The sequence below is a fragment of the Lonchura striata genome, chromosome 7 (assembly GCF_050655825.1).
Source record: "Lonchura striata isolate lonStrDom1 chromosome 7, ASM5065582v1, whole genome shotgun sequence".
In the NCBI taxonomy this organism is placed as follows: Eukaryota; Metazoa; Chordata; class Aves; order Passeriformes; family Estrildidae; genus Lonchura; species Lonchura striata.
In genome coordinates, this window is record NC_140709.1 from 120753 (window position 1) to 141860 (window position 21108).

At 49.7% G+C, this 21108-nt stretch overlaps 1 long non-coding RNA gene and 2 pseudogenes across 1 annotated transcript; 2 read left to right on the forward strand and 1 right to left on the reverse strand.

Annotated features, from left to right (window-relative positions):
* Positions 1-6180: 6180 nt before the first annotated feature.
* LOC146766845 (uncharacterized) lies at positions 6181-9600 on the forward strand (annotated as a pseudogene).
* Positions 9601-11015: 1415 nt separating this feature from the next.
* LOC146766846 (uncharacterized) lies at positions 11016-15382 on the reverse strand. Its single transcript, XR_014956651.1, has 2 exons — positions 13809-15382; positions 11016-13376 (listed from the first exon to the last, which is right to left on the reverse strand). It is a non-coding gene; the product is annotated as an uncharacterized LOC146766846 (long non-coding RNA).
* Positions 15383-16383: 1001 nt separating this feature from the next.
* Positions 16384-19803, forward strand: LOC146766847 (uncharacterized; annotated as a pseudogene).
* The last annotated feature ends 1305 nt before the right edge of the window (positions 19804-21108 follow it).

A 21108-nucleotide genomic window follows, 5' to 3' on the forward strand; every position in this document is an offset into this window, starting at 1 on the left:
GAAAGGACAAAAGCCCCCACTACAAAGGCGCACCGGCTCACCTGTTTGGCTACTGCTTCTCGGCACAAGGGTTTGTCCCTCGGCTCCTCCTTTGAGCAATGCTCCACGTCTCCAAGTGCATATCCAGGTGATCCCCCAGACCCCGTCCGAAGCACTCACCGTCCTTCCAGGAGACAGCCCCGGGAGCCCCCCATAAACTCCTCTTCTCCAGCAGCTCCGTGCAAAAGCGATGTGAGGAAAACCCCCTAAATCAGCCCCCGGAGGAGCCGCCCCCTCCTCATCATCCTCACAGCTCACACCTGGGGCTGCTCTGAGCCCCCATCATCCTAACAGCTCACACCTGCCGCTGTTGCCACTCTCCAACAGCGTCTCTCCCTCTCCAGCACACAGCGCACTTCTCACAGACACAGATCCAACAGAAATCTGCTACGGGTGTCAGCTTTTCTTAATCCATCTGGTTACACGATTAAAACACATACATGCATTGATGGTCATTGAGAGAAAGCTTTCCCCTGGAGAAAATAGTCACTTTGGTAGCACACTTTGATATATCTGTGGAAAAGCAGAATCAGCACCAACTCCTAAGACCCCTGCTGAGGAACCCAGCCCTCCTTGGGACACCCAAAGCAGCAGACCTCGAAAAAGGAGGGGAAAAATGAAGCTTGGAGTGGAAAAAGAGGATAGAAGTACAGAAGCCTTTAAAAATGCCTGCATGGAGCAATAGTGGGAACCAGTCACATTTCTTCTTTCCTTGCTTTCTGTGATGACATAAATAGAAAGTAAGAACACGTTAAACAAAAGGCAGAGCTAGGATTTTACAGGTCTTTATTTTGGCAGGCTGGAATGACAAACGCCTCTTCCGGGGCTGCGACACGTTTTGAGGAATGGCAGAGAACGGAGGCAAAAGGTGCCGGGGAGCCCTTTCTGTTCCATTTAGCCCCTGCAGCTGCTCCGCTGGTTTCAGGGCACTCGCTTGGTTCGTTCCTAGAGAAAAAGGCTACGGCATGATTTTCAAAACTACTGCCCATCCACAGTCAGAGTTTCCTACATTCCTGGGTACAAATGAGTGGATCGAGAGAGGGCTTCTTTTCAAATTAGTTTAGCCATAGCTTCCTATTCTTTACCAATACCTGTGAAAACGAAACACTTGCCAGGTTTTAGTATTCTACACACACCCCTCCCTGGGAATTTTGGGGTAGCTTTGGGTCCCTCTGCGGGACGGCACCCAGCGTGACCCCCCCTCTCATCTGCCACCCACCCGCTCCCCCACCGCAGTGTGCGTCCCTCTCCTAGCGACCTTGGGGTGCCCCAAATGACATCAGAGCCCCGAGTCTTCAGCCCCTAACCCTGACTCCCGAAGAAGGCACAGGACGAGTCCAACTGCCCCGGACAGCAGCCCAGCACTCCCTTCCAGCCCTTCCCACGCGTCCATCCCCCCAGAAAGGGACTCCGCCGCAACAAGGAAGGGGGGGGCAGCCCCCAGAAGGCTCGAAGCTCCTGCCCCGCCTCGCTGTCGCGGGCCAGGGGCAGAAAGAGGGAGCGGCAGAGGCGGCGGGGACGCGGCACGGCCGGCACGGCACGGAGCGGGGGCCGCTCGCAGCGCGATGCCGGCGGAGCCGCAGGTCCGGCAGCGCCGGGGCGGGGTCCGAGCGGCGCGGGGGATCCGCCGAGAGCCTCCGGCCCCGTGCGGGGACTCCCGCAAGGCCCGGGGGGCGCCGGGCTCCGGCCCTCGGGGCTTTATTCTCCGGCGCCCCGAGCCCCGCGGCTGCGGGGGAAAGAAGCGAAGGGGCGACGGGAAGAGAGGAGGGAGAGCGGGGCATGCGAAAGGTCGGGGAGGGAGGACGGGCTGCGGAGGAAAGCGGGCGGGGAAGGGAAAGGCCGGCAGGGGAGGAAGAGGGACGGTGAACAGAGGAGGGAGAGAGGGGGAATGGAACGGAGGAGCAGGGCAGGGACAGGACAGGAAGGAGCCGAGTTTGGGGGGGGGACACGGAAACGGGGGAAAGAGAGGTAACTGAGGGGAATACGGGGAGGAGGATGGAGCGGTAGAGAGAGGGACAGGAGGGGATCCTCCCAGCGCCCCGGCTCCGCCCCGGCGCCCCGCCCTGCCCGGGCTGCTGCGCTCGGCCGAGCTCGGCTCGGTTCGGCTGGACTCGGCTCCTCGGCCAGCTTCGGCTACTTTGGGCCACGCTCGGCTATTTCCGGCCGCATTCGGCTCGATTAGCCTCTTCGGCAAAGCTCGGCTCGCCTCGGCTGTACTCGGAGCCGCTCGGCTACGCTCGGCTCCTCGGCCAGCTTCGGTTACTTTCGGCCACGCTCGGCTATTTCCGACCGCATTCGGCCCCACTCGCCTCTTCGGCGCAGCTCGGCTCCACTCGCCTCCACGGGCCCTCCCGGCCACTTTCGGCCACGCTCGGCTATTCCCGCCCGCACCCGCCTCCATTCGCCCACTCCCACAGCTCGGCTCCCTCCGGCTCACACATTTCCTCAGGGCACCTCATTCCAGGGCACACAAATTGCAGCCCCTAAAGGCTTGCGGCTCTTTCAACACACACTTGTAACTCAACTCTCGGGACAGAGCTGATGGCTCCTTTAGGACAAGAATAGTTACATCTAAAAGCAATTCCCTCATTTTGCATCTCCTTTTCATTTAACCCCCCCCAAAATCCCATACATATCACAAGGAATGTGCAGTTCTGGTTTCCCCACCCTCCGTATACTATTTGTACAAAGGACCTGGCCACAGCACACACAACTGAATAAAGCCCAGCTTCAATAATCAGAACAACTGACATTTGTTTACAAATTAGGTGCAGTTTTGTATGGTGCTGCGTACCCTCGGAGGCGAGTCGAGGAAAAAGAGCTACAGCACTGGAACCTAAGTTTTAGCAGCTGAGTCATTTGTAACTTGTGCCATAAAGTAAACCAAGCATCACTACAGTATTATCTGCTGAAGTTCTCCACTGTAGGTTTAAGGTACAGCAGCACGTGCTTTACTCCCAACAAAAGCTGCTCAGGTGGGGGGAGCCGGGAAGCCAAGTCTCTCCACTTTGTCTGAACACCATCTTCCAGGAAGGTACTGCTTCCTCTCTCCCAGGCTCCCTTCAGCAAAGTAGCAAATACAGAATCCGGTGCCACAGAAGGCTCTTGGCCTGACCTCCTTGTGGTTTTCAAACTGTTTAAAGCGAAACAAAAAGCGTAAGAGAAAAACAGTGATGAGTATGAAACAAAAGTCTCTTCAGCCACCTTTGGTTTGAGATGAGCTCTGAACTGAAGCTCTGGGAGCACAGGCGTGCAGTCCTGCTAGAACAGAGCTGTCCAGTAGTGTCCCCAGGGGTATCTGGAGTGTTCACACTGCTGAACTGAGAAAAACTCACCAAACCCAGCCCAGGGGCCTGTGATCCTCCACCCACCCGGGGGAACTCCGGGCACTGTAAACAGAGGCCACAGCGCACACCAGGCTCTGCTGTGCCTGCTGAGGAGTCTCTGTATGAGCCCTGAGGCCTGGTATCGCCTCCCAAACACCACAGAGACCTCTTGTGTCATCAGAGAAAAGCCCTGGAGCAAACGTGTGTCCCCAGCACGATCAACAAGGATGCAGAATTACCTCCTCAATAAAAACGCTGTTCCTGATGGAAATGTAACCTCTGTCAACTGTGAGGATTTTATAGGAATACTGGCTCAAGAATTCAGTGACTTCAGGTATTCCATACCACAGGTTCCTGGGACTACTTGGGCATCCAGAGTCTATAGTATCGGTTAAACTGGTAGAGCTGAGGATACTTAGCAGCTTTGTCACAGAGCTGGAACGTCAAGCAGGGAGAAAGGGGCTCTCTCGGAGAGTGCAGGAGGCCAGTGAAAACAGCAACAAAGTCCTCCACGACATCTGCTCCTAGAAAAGCCAAATAAATTAAACTATTGACATGAGCACGGACACTGGGGCAACCTTCCTTACTTTGGGCCTTGCCAGCAGCCCACAGAGCCTCACGCAGAAAAGAACTGAACGAGATCAAAAAGTGTTCGCAGTGACCTAGACACGTGCTCCTGACTGCAGAGGTACCTGAAAAACCCTCCAGACATCATCAGCTCCTGCTGAAGCAAACAATCCACCTTCGCTGTCTTGTGCCAAAAACACGCCCGTCTCTTTACAGGGAGACACCCTGCCAGGCACCGCCTCAGAGAAGAACCGAGCTGTACTGGGGGGATACACCCAGCCAACGTGTACAAGTTAAACAGAATTTTCTGTCAGAACTGGGACTTTCAGCACCCCCCAGGTGCTACTCGACTGCCACATACACAGAGAGGGCTTCGTGAGGTGCTCTGCGGTTGGCCAGTCCTGTTCCAAGCCCTGCTGATGCCCCTGTGGTTTTAACGCTGTCCTCAAGGAGGTAGTAGAACCTCGCAGTATTTGCCCCTGGAGCTTAATTTCTGAAGTTTTCCTTGGGAAACGCATCCATTTCCTACTTAACAAGGCAGTCCCCTCTCCCTGATCTCGGGAAGAGCTGCCCACAGGCACGGGAAACACCTTCCTCTCCTGATCGCCATGCTCTGCCCTTAAAACGCTGTGTTACTGAGGCCAACTACTTCCAGACCAAGACTGTCCATGCAGGGACAGTGTCCCTTCTCTTCAGGGTCAGGGAATTAGGGCAGAAGCACCTACAGAGCTTCAATGCCCCTCTTGAGCACAAAACACCATCAATCTGCACCTCCTTCTGCTTGCAGGGAAGGTAATAACATGCCTCAAGGTAAAAAATTATAAACGGTAAAAAATTATTACAAGAGAGTAGAAATGATGCCACTTTCACTCCACTGCTAGAAACGACACATAAAACATAAAAAAAAAAAACTGTACCTGTTCCGTTTTCAGACTGAAGCAACAGCATATTCCTGGCTGCTAATGCAGCAGGGACAACAGCACTGAAGGGAAATGTCTGGATAATCACGCCTTCATTTAAAGAGAACACAATTTCCTCATCTAAGCCATCACTGCCCTCCATCAGAACAGCCAGCATATCCACGACATCTAATAAGTGAAGGAAAAAATGTAAGCAGAGGATCCAGACTAACTGGGAAAACAACAGAGGTAGAATGCAACATTCCAGGAACACAAGGTATCTTTTTAGTTCCCAAAAAAACCCAAAAACAAAACAACAACAACAAAAAAAAAAACAAACCGAAAGCAAACAAAACAAACAAGAAAACCTTAAAAAAAAAAAAAAAATTCAAAGGCACATTTGCCAGGCAATACAATGTTGGGGGCAGCACAAAAATCACAGCTGTACTTCATTCTGCCTTTCAAAGCTGCTGTCCAGCACAGGTTGCCCAGAGAAGCTGTGGCTGCCCCCGGATCCATGGAAGTGTCCAAGGCCAGGCTGGACAGGGCTTAGAGCACCCTGGCATGGTGGAAGGTGTCCCTGCCCATGGCAGGGGGTGGAACGGGATGAGCTTTAAAAAAAGGTGCCTTCCCATCCAAACCCTTCTGGGATTCCACGATTCTGTGAACAGCTTCAGGCAGGACTACATTTCCATTGTAGTTCAATAATGCTGCTGCAAGAACACGAAGAGAGATTTCAAATACTGTTAAAGTGGCACAACCACATCAAAAATTACGTCTGGGAGTAAAGTGGAAACTCTGCTGATTCCAAGGACACATGGAGGGCTGAATCCTGGAGATCCTTACATAACAGGATCTCTAGAGTTATCCATCCCCAGTTTGTTGCTTAGGGTTAGAAAAGGTAGCCCCAAGCCGTGGAGTTCTGTTCTTAAGGGGTTACCACATACCATCAATGTGAGAGACGGGGATGCTGATGTTTGATCAGAGTCCTGTAGCAACCTGGAGCACGCTGGCTTCCCGAACCAGGTCTGCTGCTTTGTCCGTGTAGCGGTAGGGCTTTGTCCTCAGCCTTCAGCAGGATCTGTCAGCAAAGGTGGAGAGAAAAGTAGAGTGCAGCGCCTCTCAAGCATGGGGGAACCATGTGCTGCTAAGGAAGACCACGTGCTGAAAGTGGTTTGAAGCCGGGTGGGTTTTGGGAGGACAAATTCCATATTACTTCTGCAGGATTCTGTCTGCAGTTCCTGCTCTACAAACCAAATACATCAAACGACAAAAACAAACAAATAAAAAAAAACCCACATTAAATTAACAACAACAAAATAATTATTCCTACCTCAATAAACCCATAACGCCTCGAACCATTCCAAGGAGGGCGGCAGGAGGGGCGGGCAGAGCCAGGGCCCCGCTCCGCCGCCCCGGCGGCATTTTCCGGCACGCGGCCGCTCCCGGCGTCTGGAGAGGGGCGCGGGGCCGGGAAAGGCGGCGCAGCCCTGCTCCGATGCCGCTCGGCCGCGGCCCGGGAGCGCTGCGACCGCGCCTCCGCCGCCCGCCGGCACCGGCCCCACCGGGCTGCCCTCGCCGCCATCCTCGCCGCCGCTGAGCCGCCTTCAGCCCTCCCCTCACTCACAGACACCGCCCCACTCGCCGCTCGCTCCCGCCCCGTCTCGGTGGTTTTGCCGGGCGCTGGCTGGGGGGCTGCAGTACCACCCTCTGTCCACAAGGCGGCAGCACTTGTCAAGAGAGTGCGCGACAAGCACTCGCAAGATGGCGGCCCGTGAGGACCTTGACGGAGACAGGCGTTTTGCCGATGCCTGTCGGCTCGTGCCAAAATCCCGCAGGCTCGCGGTGCTGCTGACCCCACAGCCCGTGTGCACGGCACCAGAACTGCCGCGGAAAATCCCCTAGGGGGGCGCCGGCGGTGCGGGCAATTCAGGCAGTGTGGAAAACAGACACGGGTCCTCGACTTTCTTGTCCTCGTTTTTGCACCCTCTTGAGAAGGTCAAGCCGAGTCCGCGCCAAGCCACTCCCAAGATGGCGCCCGCGGGCTGTGTCTGTAGTACCCACCTCTGTCCACAAGGCGGCAGCACTGCCGCCCGCCACCGCCGGGGGCCGCCGCTCGCCTCGGGGCCGCGGGCGGGGCAGGCGGCAAAAAGAACGGGCGCCGTCCCCTCCGGAACATCCTCGGTAGCAAATGCCCCAAAATATCCCGCGCGGAAAAGAACGCCAACAAAAAAAAACCCCTTGCCTCTAACCCAACAAGAACCAAAAGAAAAAACCTTTTCTTTTAAACTGCATTTCAATGTATTTTATTTTTATATTTTTCATATTTATATTCACATTCGGATTTATAATGTATATTGATGTATAACTGAATTTTTATAATTTCTTACATTTATTTCTATTATATTTTATTCTATTTTAGTACATATCTTAATGTATTGCTTATATATTTCTATAGTTAGATTTAGATTTCTAGAAGGTTTATATTGCTTAAAATAAACCCCTGCCTCCATCCAAGTCAAAATCTTTAAAAAAATCCCATTATTTAAGCTCCGTTTACATTTATCTCTATTTTTTGCATTTATATTCAAATTTACATTTTAAATGTAGATTGATGTATGATGTTATTTATAGCCTATCTCTTCCTAATACTTATTTTTATTTTTTTATATTTTTATATATATCTGTATACATCGAATATATATTTCCATATTTAGAACGATATCAAAATAAAATGTATATTCATATTTTTTCTATTAAAGCCCTGTCTCTAACCAAATTTTAAAAAAAAAAGCTCTGTCTATAAGCAATACTTGATTATTCATATAATTTTTCATCATTATAGTCACATTTGTATTTCTACTTTACACTGATGTATTTATAAATATATATTATATATATTATAAGGTAGCAAGATAGATAAATTATTATTTAAACTCTATTTCGTACATACTGCTAATACTTATATTTACTTACCACTGAATTTTTATATAGATCTTAATGTATTTAGGATATATTTCTACACATAGATTTCTAATTTTATTTTATTTATATTTATAATTTTTGTAATAAAACCCCTACCTACTACCAAATAGAAAATAAAAATCCCCTTTATTTTAAACGATATTTAAATATTTCTATATTTTATTTTTAATAGTACTTATATCTTCTATCACAATATATTGAGGTACTATATTTTGATATATAATATTTATGACATATAATGTGTTATAATAACACATATACTGTAAAATATGCATTATGTACTGCATTGATTTCTATTATTTTGTAATTTTTATATTTATATATCCACACGAATTAATTATACAACTCTATATGGTTATTTTGCTTGTATTTATAATCTCTATTTATATGTATTTATATATACATATAAAATACTCTATATCAAACAATATAATACCTAATAGTAATGGATAACATTATTTATGTTACATGTTTTATTTATATGTATTCCGTTTATATTTAAAATTGAAGGTTTATATTCCATTTTCATATTTATGCATTTCTTTTGTTTCATTAGAGTTATAGTTAAAACTTTGCAGTTATAATCCAATTCCTAAAAATAAAATGCCAAAACAAACAGCATCAAATTCCCACCAATACCATCCAAAAAATTCAGAAAGGCTCCACCAGCCAACCAACTACCAGCAAAAAAACCCACACTACACTCCTTTCACTAACAGTTCTTATCACATCACAAAAATGAAACAAACATTTAAAACAACCTATAGAAATCCACACAGCAAATCACAAAAACCACTAAAATGAAAAAAAAAAAAACCCAACTAACTTACTATACTGCAAATCATACAACAGACCCCGAACGTTTCTAAAAAAAATAACCAAAACTCTACCACTACACTAACTCATAAAGAGAACCCAATGCTCTATAAAATGAACTAAAAAAACCCACCAAATAATTACAGATATTAAAAAATCGAAACCACGAAGGAAAAAAAATTCACCACCCAGATAAAATAACTGCGCATAAAGACCCACCATAGATATACCCATGTTCCCAAAAATAAAACTAATAAAAAAACAACAGCCAAATACATCAAACTAAAAAAAAAAATATATATATATTAACAACAACAAAATAATTATTCCTAACTCAATAAACCCATTATGCCTCAAACCATCAAAACACAAATACCACCTAGAAATAAACACGTCGCCAAAAGAGAAATGTAACAATTTTAATAACTCCCGAACTCTCTGCAACAATAAAACATACACGGCAATCAAATATGCCAAATGCATAAAACCCCTATAACATAATAAACAAGAATGCAATAATCAATATTAAAAAAAACCTCACTGATTAACTACAGGACACTACCTCAAACCCACCAAAACAAACACTACATATGCTCATGCTAATAAAAGCCTTCACAAACGAATTAAAAACCTAACGTCTACTTCATGCTACGACCCATAAAAACCATTGTAAACCTTTAAGAACACATTCTTTAGAAACATAAGAACGGATCAAAAAGAAATCCAACAACACTCAATCAAAAAAAACCCCCTTGTCATGCGCACCTGAAGCAAGAACCGTAACAACCAAAAAGTAACACCATGGCCCTTCTCCTACAGCAACTACGAACAAAAGAAAAGGATCCCATAAATTCCTCAAAACCACCGCAGCGAGGGAGGCTGGAAGATGCGGAGCCGCGCTCCCGGCCCCGGGCGCAGCGCGGCTCCGGCAGGAAAGCGGATCCTCCGGCAGGCAGAGGCGGCGCCGCGCCGGCAGACCCCCGCCCGCTGCCCCCGGCCCGGCGGGGCCGGCACCGGGCCCGGGGGGCCCCGGCGGCGCCCGAGCCCCGCGCCCGGAGCGGCGGCACCGGCCGGCACCGGCGCGCCGCCCGCGCCGCCTCCCCCGCCCGCCGGCCCGGCCAAAGCTCCGCTCGGCTCCGCACGGCTCGCACCGGCGCGGCTCCGGCGGGCCCGCGGCAGCCCAGCCGCGCCCAGCTCCCCTTCCGCCCCGGCCAGCCCCGGCACTGCCGCCAGGGCTCCGCGCCGGACCCTTCGCTGCCGGGCCGGGGGCAGAAGAAGCGCCCCGAATGCAGCGGCACAGCGCGATCCCCGCCCTGCCAGCGCTGCCACGGCTGCAGCTCCCTTCCTCTGAAGGCCCGACAGTGACGCCACGCTCCGGCGCTCACCTCACCCCAACGAGGGCACAGAAACGTGCGCTCCCCCCCTTCAATTGCGTCCCCTAGAAGAGCAGAAAACAAGGGGCCTGCCTCAAATAATGGTAAAAGGGAGAATTTTACCTCAATCCAAACCTCTTAAAAGGCGGGACCACAGGACTGACCCCTCCATTTCAACCTCAGGATGACGAAATTTCAAAGGGAAAGGACAAAAGCCCCCACTACAAAGGCGCACCGGCTCACCTGTTTGGCTACTGCTTCTCGGCACAAGGGTTTGTCCCTCGGCTCCTCCTTTGAGCAATGCTCCACGTCTCCAAGTGCATATCCAGGTGATCCCCCAGACCCCGTCCGAAGCACTCACCGTCCTTCCAGGAGACAGCCCCGGGAGCCCCCCATAAACTCCTCTTCTCCAGCAGCTCCGTGCAAAAGCGATGTGAGGAAAACCCCCTAAATCAGCCCCCGGAGGAGCCGCCCCCTCCTCATCATCCTCACAGCTCACACCTGGGGCTGCTCTGAGCCCCCATCATCCTAACAGCTCACACCTGCCGCTGTTGCCACTCTCCAACAGCGTCTCTCCCTCTCCAGCACACAGCGCACTTCTCACAGACACAGATCCAACAGAAATCTGCTACGGGTGTCAGCTTTTCTTAATCCATCTGGTTACACGATTAAAACACATACATGCATTGATGGTCATTGAGAGAAAGCTTTCCCCTGGAGAAAATAGTCACTTTGGTAGCACACTTTGATATATCTGTGGAAAAGCAGAATCAGCACCAACTCCTAAGACCCCTGCTGAGGAACCCAGCCCTCCTTGGGACACCCAAAGCAGCAGACCTCGAAAAAGGAGGGGAAAAATGAAGCTTGGAGTGGAAAAAGAGGATAGAAGTACAGAAGCCTTTAAAAATGCCTGCATGGAGCAATAGTGGGAACCAGTCACATTTCTTCTTTCCTTGCTTTCTGTGATGACATAAATAGAAAGTAAGAACACGTTAAACAAAAGGCAGAGCTAGGATTTTACAGGTCTTTATTTTGGCAGGCTGGAATGACAAACGCCTCTTCCGGGGCTGCGACACGTTTTGAGGAATGGCAGAGAACGGAGGCAAAAGGTGCCGGGGAGCCCTTTCTGTTCCATTTAGCCCCTGCAGCTGCTCCGCTGGTTTCAGGGCACTCGCTTGGTTCGTTCCTAGAGAAAAAGGCTACGGCATGATTTTCAAAACTACTGCCCATCCACAGTCAGAGTTTCCTACATTCCTGGGTACAAATGAGTGGATCGAGAGAGGGCTTCTTTTCAAATTAGTTTAGCCATAGCTTCCTATTCTTTACCAATACCTGTGAAAACGAAACACTTGCCAGGTTTTAGTATTCTACACACACCCCTCCCTGGGAATTTTGGGGTAGCTTTGGGTCCCTCTGCGGGACGGCACCCAGCGTGACCCCCCCTCTCATCTGCCACCCACCCGCTCCCCCACCGCAGTGTGCGTCCCTCTCCTAGCGACCTTGGGGTGCCCCAAATGACATCAGAGCCCCGAGTCTTCAGCCCCTAACCCTGACTCCCGAAGAAGGCACAGGACGAGTCCAACTGCCCCGGACAGCAGCCCAGCACTCCCTTCCAGCCCTTCCCACGCGTCCATCCCCCCAGAAAGGGACTCCGCCGCAACAAGGAAGGGGGGGCAGCCCCCAGAAGGCTCGAAGCTCCTGCCCCGCCTCGCTGTCGCGGGCCAGGGCCAGAAAGAGGGAGCGGCAGAGGCGGCGGGGACGCGGCACGGCCGGCACGGCACAGAGCGGGGGCCGCTCGCAGCGCGATGCCGGCGGAGCCGCAGGTCCGGCAGCGCCGGGGCGGGGTCCGAGCGGCGCGGGGGATCCGCCGAGAGCCTCCGGCCCCGTGCGGGGACTCCCGCAAGGCCCGGGGGGCGCCGGGCTCCGGCCCTCGGGGCTTTATTCTCCGGCGCCCCGAGCCCCGCGGCTGCGGGGGAAAGAAGCGAAGGGGCGACGGGAAGAGAGGAGGGAGAGCGGGGCATGCGAAAGGTCGGGGAGGGAGGACGGGCTGCGGAGGAAAGCGGGCGGGGAAGGGAAAGGCCGGCAGGGGAGGAAGAGGGACGGTGAACAGAGGAGGGAGAGAGGGGGAATGGAACGGAGGAGCAGGGCAGGGACAGGACAGGAAGGAGCCGAGTTTGGGGGGGGACACGGAAACGGGGGAAAGAGAGGTAACTGAGGGGAATACGGGGAGGAGGATGGAGCGGTAGAGAGAGGGACAGGAGGGGATCCTCCCAGCGCCCCGGCTCCGCCCCGGCGCCCCGCCCTGCCCGGGCTGCTGCGCTCGGCCGAGCTCGGCTCGGTTCGGCTGGACTCGGCTCCTCGGCCAGCTTCGGCTACTTTGGGCCACGCTCGGCTATTACCAGCCGCATTCGGCTCGATTAGCCTCTTCGGCAAAGCTCGGCTCGCCTCGGCTGTACTCGGAGCCGCTCGGCTACGCTCGGCTCCTCGGCCAGCTTCGGTTACTTTCGGCCACGCTCGGCTATTTCCGACCGCATTCGGCCCCACTCGCCTCTTCGGCGCAGCTCGGCTCCACTCGCCTCCACGGGCCCTCCCGGCCACTTTCGGCCACGCTCGGCTATTCCCGCCCGCACCCGCCTCCATTCGCCCACTCCCACAGCTCGGCTCCCTCCGGCTCACACATTTCCTCAGGGCACCTCATTCCAGGGCACACAAATTGCAGCCCCTAAAGGCTTGCGGCTCTTTCAACACACACTTGTAACTCAACTCTCGGGACAGAGCTGATGGCTCCTTTAGGACAAGAATAGTTACATCTAAAAGCAATTCCCTCATTTTGCATCTCCTTTTCATTTAACCCCCCCCAAAATCCCATACATATCACAAGGAATGTGCAGTTCTGGTTTCCCCACCCTCCGTATACTATTTGTACAAAGGACCTGGCCACAGCACACACAACTGAATAAAGCCCAGCTTCAATAATCAGAACAACTGACATTTGTTTACAAATTAGGTGCAGTTTTGTATGGTGCTGCGTACCCTCGGAGGCGAGTCGAGGAAAAAGAGCTACAGCACTGGAACCTAAGTTTTAGCAGCTGAGTCATTTGTAACTTGTGCCATAAAGTAAACCAAGCATCACTACAGTATTATCTGCTGAAGTTCTCCACTGTAGGTTTAAGGTACAGCAGCACGTGCTTTACTCCCAACAAAAGCTGCTCAGGTGGGGGGAGCCGGGAAGCCAAGTCTCTCCACTTTGTCTGAACACCATCTTCCAGGAAGGTACTGCTTCCTCTCTCCCAGGCTCCCTTCAGCAAAGTAGCAAATACAGAATCCGGTGCCACAGAAGGCTCTTGCCTGACCTCCTTGTGGTTTTCAAACTGTTTAAAGCGAAACAAAAAGCGTAAGAGAAAAACAGTGATGAGTATGAAACAAAAGTCTCTTCAGCCACCTTTGGTTTGAGATGAGCTCTGAACTGAAGCTCTGGGAGCACAGGCGTGCAGTCCTGCTAGAACAGAGCTGTCCAGTAGTGTCCCCAGAGGTATCTGGAGTGTTCACACTGCTGAACTGAGAAAAACTCACCAAACCCAGCCCAGGGGCCTGTGATCCTCCACCCACCCGGGGGAACTCCGGGCACTGTAAACAGAGGCCACAGCGCACACCAGGCTCTGCTGTGCCTGCTGAGGAGTCTCTGTATGAGCCCTGAGGCCTGGTATCGCCTCCCAAACACCACAGAGACCTCTTGTGTCATCAGAGAAAAGCCCTGGAGCAAACGTGTGTCCCCAGCACGATCAACAAGGATGCAGAATTACCTCCTCAATAAAAACGCTGTTCCTGATGGAAATGTAACCTCTGTCAACTGTGAGGATTTTATAGGAATACTGGCTCAAGAATTCAGTGACTTCAGGTATTCCATACCACAGGTTCCTGGGACTACTTGGGCATCCAGAGTCTATAGTATCGGTTAAACTGGTAGAGCTGAGGATACTTAGCAGCTTTGTCACAGAGCTGGAACGTCAAGCAGGGAGAAAGGGGCTCTCTCGGAGAGTGCAGGAGGCCAGTGAAAACAGCAACAAAGTCCTCCACGACATCTGCTCCTAGAAAAGCCAAATAAATTAAACTATTGACATGAGCACGGACACTGGGGCAACCTTCCTTACTTTGGGCCTTGCCAGCAGCCCACAGAGCCTCACGCAGAAAAGAACTGAACGAGATCAAAAAGTGTTCGCAGTGACCTAGACACGTGCTCCTGACTGCAGAGGTACCTGAAAAACCCTCCAGACATCATCAGCTCCTGCTGAAGCAAACAATCCACCTTCGCTGTCTTGTGCCAAAAACACGCCCGTCTCTTTACAGGGAGACACCCTGCCAGGCACCGCCTCAGAGAAGAACCGAGCTGTACTGGGGGGATACACCCAGCCAACGTGTACAAGTTAAACAGAATTTTCTGTCAGAACTGGGACTTTCAGCACCCCCCAGGTGCTACTCGACTGCCACATACACAGAGAGGGCTTCGTGAGGTGCTCTGCGGTTGGCCAGTCCTGTTCCAAGCCCTGCTGATGCCCCTGTGGTTTTAACGCTGTCCTCAAGGAGGTAGTAGAACCTCGCAGTATTTGCCCCTGGAGCTTAATTTCTGAAGTTTTCCTTGGGAAACGCATCCATTTCCTACTTAACAAGGCAGTCCCCTCTCCCTGATCTCGGGAAGAGCTGCCCACAGGCACGGGAAACACCTTCCTCTCCTGATCGCCATGCTCTGCCCTTAAAACGCTGTGTTACTGAGGCCAACTACTTCCAGACCAAGACTGTCCATGCAGGGACAGTGTCCCTTCTCTTCAGGGTCAGGGAATTAGGGCAGAAGCACCTACAGAGCTTCAATGCCCCTCTTGAGCACAAAACACCATCAATCTGCACCTCCTTCTGCTTGCAGGGAAGGTAATAACATGCCTCAAGGTAAAAAATTATAAACGGTAAAAAATTATTACAAGAGAGTAGAAATGATGCCACTTTCACTCCACTGCTAGAAACGACACATAAAACATAAAAAAAAAAAACTGTACCTGTTCCGTTTTCAGACTGAAGCAACAGCATATTCCTGGCTGCTAATGCAGCAGGGACAACAGCACTGAAGGGAAATGTCTGGATAATCACGCCTTCATTTAAAGAGAACACAATTTCCTCATCTAAGCCATCACTGCCCTCCATCAGAACAGCCAGCATATCCACGACATCTAATAAGTGAAGGAAAAAATGTAAGCAGAGGATCCAGACTAACTGGGAAAACAACAGAGGTAGAATGCAACATTCCAGGAACACAAGGTATCTTTTTAGTTCCCAAAAAAACCCAAAAACAAAACAACAACAACAAAAAAAAAACAAACCGAAAGCAAACAAAACAAACAAGAAAACCTTAAAAAAAAAAAAAAAATTCAAAGGCACATTTGCCAGGCAATACAATGTTGGGGGCAGCACAAAAATCACAGCTGTACTTCATTCTGCCTTTCAAAGCTGCTGTCCAGCACAGGTTGCCCAGAGAAGCTGTGGCTGCCCCCGGATCCATGGAAGTGTCCAAGGCCAGGCTGGACAGGGCTTAGAGCACCCTGGCATGGTGGAAGGTGTCCCTGCCCATGGCAGGGGGTGGAACGGGATGAGCTTTAAAAAAAGGTGCCTTCCCATCCAAACCCTTCTGGGATTCCACGATTCTGTGAACAGCTTCAGGCAGGACTACATTTCCATTGTAGTTCAATAATGCTGCTGCAAGAACACGAAGAGAGATTTCAAATACTGTTAAAGTGGCACAACCACATCAAAAATTACGTCTGGGAGTAAAGTGGAAACTCTGCTGATTCCAAGGACACATGGAGGGCTGAATCCTGGAGATCCTTACATAACAGGATCTCTAGAGTTATCCATCCCCAGTTTGTTGCTTAGGGTTAGAAAAGGTAGCCCCAAGCCGTGGAGTTCTGTTCTTAAGGGGTTACCACATACCATCAATGTGAGAGACGGGGATGCTGATGTTTGATCAGAGTCCTGTAGCAACCTGGAGCACGCTGGCTTCCCGAACCAGGTCTGCTGCTTTGTCCGTGTAGCGGTAGGGCTTTGTCCTCAGCCTTCAGCAGGATCTGTCAGCAAAGGTGGAGAGAAAAGTAGAGTGCAGCGCCTCTCAAGCATGGGGGAACCATGTGCTGCTAAGGAAGACCACGTGCTGAAAGTGGTTTGAAGCCGGGTGGGTTTTGGGAGGACAAATTCCATATTACTTCTGCAGGATTCTGTCTGCAGTTCCTGCTCTACAAACCAAATACATCAAACGACAAAAACAAACAAATAAAAAAAAACCCACATTAAATTAACAACAACAAAATAATTATTCCTACCTCAATAAACCCATAACGCCTCGAACCATTCCAAGGAGGGCGGCAGGAGGGGCGGGCAGAGCCAGGGCCCCGCTCCGCCGCCCCGGCGGCATTTTCCGGCACGCGGCCGCTCCCGGCGTCTGGAGAGGGGCGCGGGGCCGGGAAAGGCGGCGCAGCCCTGCTCCGATGCCGCTCGGCCGCGGCCCGGGAGCGCTGCGACCGCGCCTCCGCCGCCCGCCGGCACCGGCCCCACCGGGCTGCCCTCGCCGCCATCCTCGCCGCCGCTGAGCCGCCTTCAGCCCTCCCCTCACTCACAGACACCGCCCCACTCGCCGCTCGCTCCCGCCCCGTCTCGGTGGTTTTGCCGGGCGCTGGCTGGGGGGCTGCAGTACCACCCTCTGTCCACAAGGCGGCAGCACTTGTCAAGAGAGTGCGCGACAAGCACTCGCAAGATGGCGGCCCGTGAGGACCTTGACGGAGACAGGCGTTTTGCCGATGCCTGTCGGCTCGTGCCAAAATCCCGCAGGCTCGCGGTGCTGCTGACCCCACAGCCCGTGTGCACGGCACCAGAACTGCCGCGGAAAATCCCCTAGGGGGGCGCCGGCGGTGCGGGCAATTCAGGCAGTGTGGAAAACAGACACGGGTCCTCGACTTTCTTGTCCTCGTTTTTGCACCCTCTTGAGAAGGTCAAGCCGAGTCCGCGCCAAGCCACTCCCAAGATGGCGCCCGCGGGCTGTGTCTGTAGTACCCACCTCTGTCCACAAGGCGGCAGCACTGCCGCCCGCCACCGCCGGGGGCCGCCGCTCGCCTCGGGGCCGCGGGCGGGGCAGGCGGCAAAAAGAACGGGCGCCGTCCCCTCCGGAACATCCTCGGTAGCAAATGCCCCAAAATATCCCGCGCGGAAAAGAACGCCAACAAAAAAAAACCCCTTGCCTCTAACCCAACAAGAACCAAAAGAAAAAACCTTTTCTTTTAAACTGCATTTCAATGTATTTTATTTTTATATTTTTCATATTTATATTCACATTCGGATTTATAATGTATATTGATGTATAACTGAATTTTTATAATTTCTTACATTTATTTCTATTATATTTTATTCTATTTTAGTACATATCTTAATGTATTGCTTATATATTTCTATAGTTAGATTTAGATTTCTAGAAGGTTTATATTGCTTAAAATAAACCCCTGCCTCCATCCAAGTCAAAATCTTTAAAAAAATCCCATTATTTAAGCTCCGTTTACATTTATCTCTATTTTTTGCATTTATATTCAAATTTACATTTTAAATGTAGATTGATGTATGATGTTATTTATAGCCTATCTCTTCCTAATACTTATTTTTATTTTTTTATATTTTTATATATATCTGTATACATCGAATATATATTTCCATATTTAGAACGATATCAAAATAAAATGTATATTCATATTTTTTCTATTAAAGCCCTGTCTCTAACCAAATTTTAAAAAAAAAAGCTCTGTCTATAAGCAATACTTGATTATTCATATAATTTTTCATCATTATAGTCACATTTGTATTTCTACTTTACACTGATGTATTTATAAATATATATTATATATATTATAAGGTAGCAAGATAGATAAATTATTATTTAAACTCTATTTCGTACATACTGCTAATACTTATATTTACTTACCACTGAATTTTTATATAGATCTTAATGTATTTAGGATATATTTCTACACATAGATTTCTAATTTTATTTTATTTATATTTATAATTTTTGTAATAAAACCCCTACCTACTACCAAATAGAAAATAAAAATCCCCTTTATTTTAAACGATATTTAAATATTTCTATATTTTATTTTTAATAGTACTTATATCTTCTATCACAATATATTGAGGTACTATATTTTGATATATAATATTTATGACATATAATGTGTTATAATAACACATATACTGTAAAATATGCATTATGTACTGCATTGATTTCTATTATTTTGTAATTTTTATATTTATATATCCACACGAATTAATTATACAACTCTATATGGTTATTTTGCTTGTATTTATAATCTCTATTTATATGTATTTATATATACATATAAAATACTCTATATCAAACAATATAATACCTAATAGTAATGGATAACATTATTTATGTTACATGTTTTATTTATATGTATTCCGTTTATATTTAAAATTGAAGGTTTATATTCCATTTTCATATTTATGCATTTCTTTTGTTTCATTAGAGTTATAGTTAAAACTTTGCAGTTATAATCCAATTCCTAAAAATAAAATGCCAAAACAAACAGCATCAAATTCCCACCAATACCATCCAAAAAATTCAGAAAGGCTCCACCAGCCAACCAACTACCAGCAAAAAAACCCACACTACACTCCTTTCACTAACAGTTCTTATCACATCACAAAAATGAAACAAACATTTAAAACAACCTATAGAAATCCACACAGCAAATCACAAAAACCACTAAAATGAAAAAAAAAAAAACCCAACTAACTTACTATACTGCAAATCATACAACAGACCCCGAACGTTTCTAAAAAAAATAACCAAAACTCTACCACTACACTAACTCATAAAGAGAACCCAATGCTCTATAAAATGAACTAAAAAAACCCACCAAATAATTACAGATATTAAAAAATCGAAACCACGAAGGAAAAAAAATTCACCACCCAGATAAAATAACTGCGCATAAAGACCCACCATAGATATACCCATGTTCCCAAAAATAAAACTAATAAAAAAACAACAGCCAAATACATCAAACTAAAAAAAAAAATATATATATATTAACAACAACAAAATAATTATTCCTAACTCAATAAACCCATTATGCCTCAAACCATCAAAACACAAATACCACCTAGAAATAAACACGTCGCCAAAAGAGAAATGTAACAATTTTAATAACTCCCGAACTCTCTGCAACAATAAAACATACACGGCAATCAAATATGCCAAATGCATAAAACCCCTATAACATAATAAACAAGAATGCAATAATCAATATTAAAAAAAACCTCACTGATTAACTACAGGACACTACCTCAAACCCACCAAAACAAACACTACATATGCTCATGCTAATAAAAGCCTTCACAAACGAATTAAAAACCTAACGTCTACTTCATGCTACGACCCATAAAAACCATTGTAAACCTTTAAGAACACATTCTTTAGAAACATAAGAACGGATCAAAAAGAAATCCAACAACACTCAATCAAAAAAAACCCCCTTGTCATGCGCACCTGAAGCAAGAACCGTAACAACCAAAAAGTAACACCATGGCCCTTCTCCTACAGCAACTACGAACAAAAGAAAAGGATCCCATAAATTCCTCAAAACCACCGCAGCGAGGGAGGCTGGAAGATGCGGAGCCGCGCTCCCGGCCCCGGGCGCAGCGCGGCTCCGGCAGGAAAGCGGATCCTCCGGCAGGCAGAGGCGGCGCCGCGCCGGCAGACCCCCGCCCGCTGCCCCCGGCCCGGCGGGGCCGGCACCGGGCCCGGGGGGCCCCGGCGGCGCCCGAGCCCCGCGCCCGGAGCGGCGGCACCGGCCGGCACCGGCGCGCCGCCCGCGCCGCCTCCCCCGCCCGCCGGCCCGGCCAAAGCTCCGCTCGGCTCCGCACGGCTCGCACCGGCGCGGCTCCGGCGGGCCCGCGGCAGCCCAGCCGCGCCCAGCTCCCCTTCCGCCCCGGCCAGCCCCGGCACTGCCGCCAGGGCTCCGCGCCGGACCCTTCGCTGCCGGGCCGGGGGCAGAAGAAGCGCCCCGAATGCAGCGGCACAGCGCGATCCCCGCCCTGCCAGCGCTGCCACGGCTGCAGCTCCCTTCCTCTGAAGGCCCGACAGTGACGCCACGCTCCGGCGCTCACCTCACCCCAACGAGGGCACAGAAACGTGCGCTCCCCCCCTTCAATTGCGTCCCCTAGAAGAGCAGAAAACAAGGGGCCTGCCTCAAATAATGGTAAAAGGGAGAATTTTACCTCAATCCAAACCTCTTAAAAGGCGGGACCACAGGACTGACCCCTCCATTTCAACCTCAGGATGACGAAATTTCAAAGGGAAAGGACAAAAGCCCCCACTACAAAGGCGCACCGGCTCACCTGTTTGGCTACTGCTTCTCGGCACAAGGGTTTGTCCCTCGGCTCCTCCTTTGAGCAATGCTCCACGTCTCCAAGTGCATATCCAGGTGATCCCCCAGACCCCGTCCGAAGCACTCACCGTCCTTCCAGGAGACAGCCCCGGGAGCCCCCCATAAACTCCTCTTCTCCAGCAGCTCCGTGCAAAAGCGATGTGAGGAAAACCCCCTAAATCAGCCCCCGGAGGAGCCGCCCCCTCCTCATCATCCTCACAGCTCACACCTGGGGCTGCTCTGAGCCCCCATCATCCTAACAGCTCACACCTGCCGCTGTTGCCACTCTCCAACAGCGTCTCTCCCTCTCCAGCACACAGCGCACTTCTCACAGACACAGATCCAACAGAAATCTGCTACGGGTGTCAGCTTTTCTTAATCCATCTGGTTACACGATTAAAACACATACATGCATTGATGGTCATTGAGAGAAAGCTTTCCCCTGGAGAAAATAGTCACTTTGGTAGCACACTTTGATATATCTGTGGAAAAGCAGAATCAGCACCAACTCCTAAGACCCCTGCTGAGGAACCCAGCCCTCCTTGGGACACCCAAAGCAGCAGACCTCGAAAAAGGAGGGGAAAAATGAAGCTTGGAGTGGAAAAAGAGGATAGAAGTACAGAAGCCT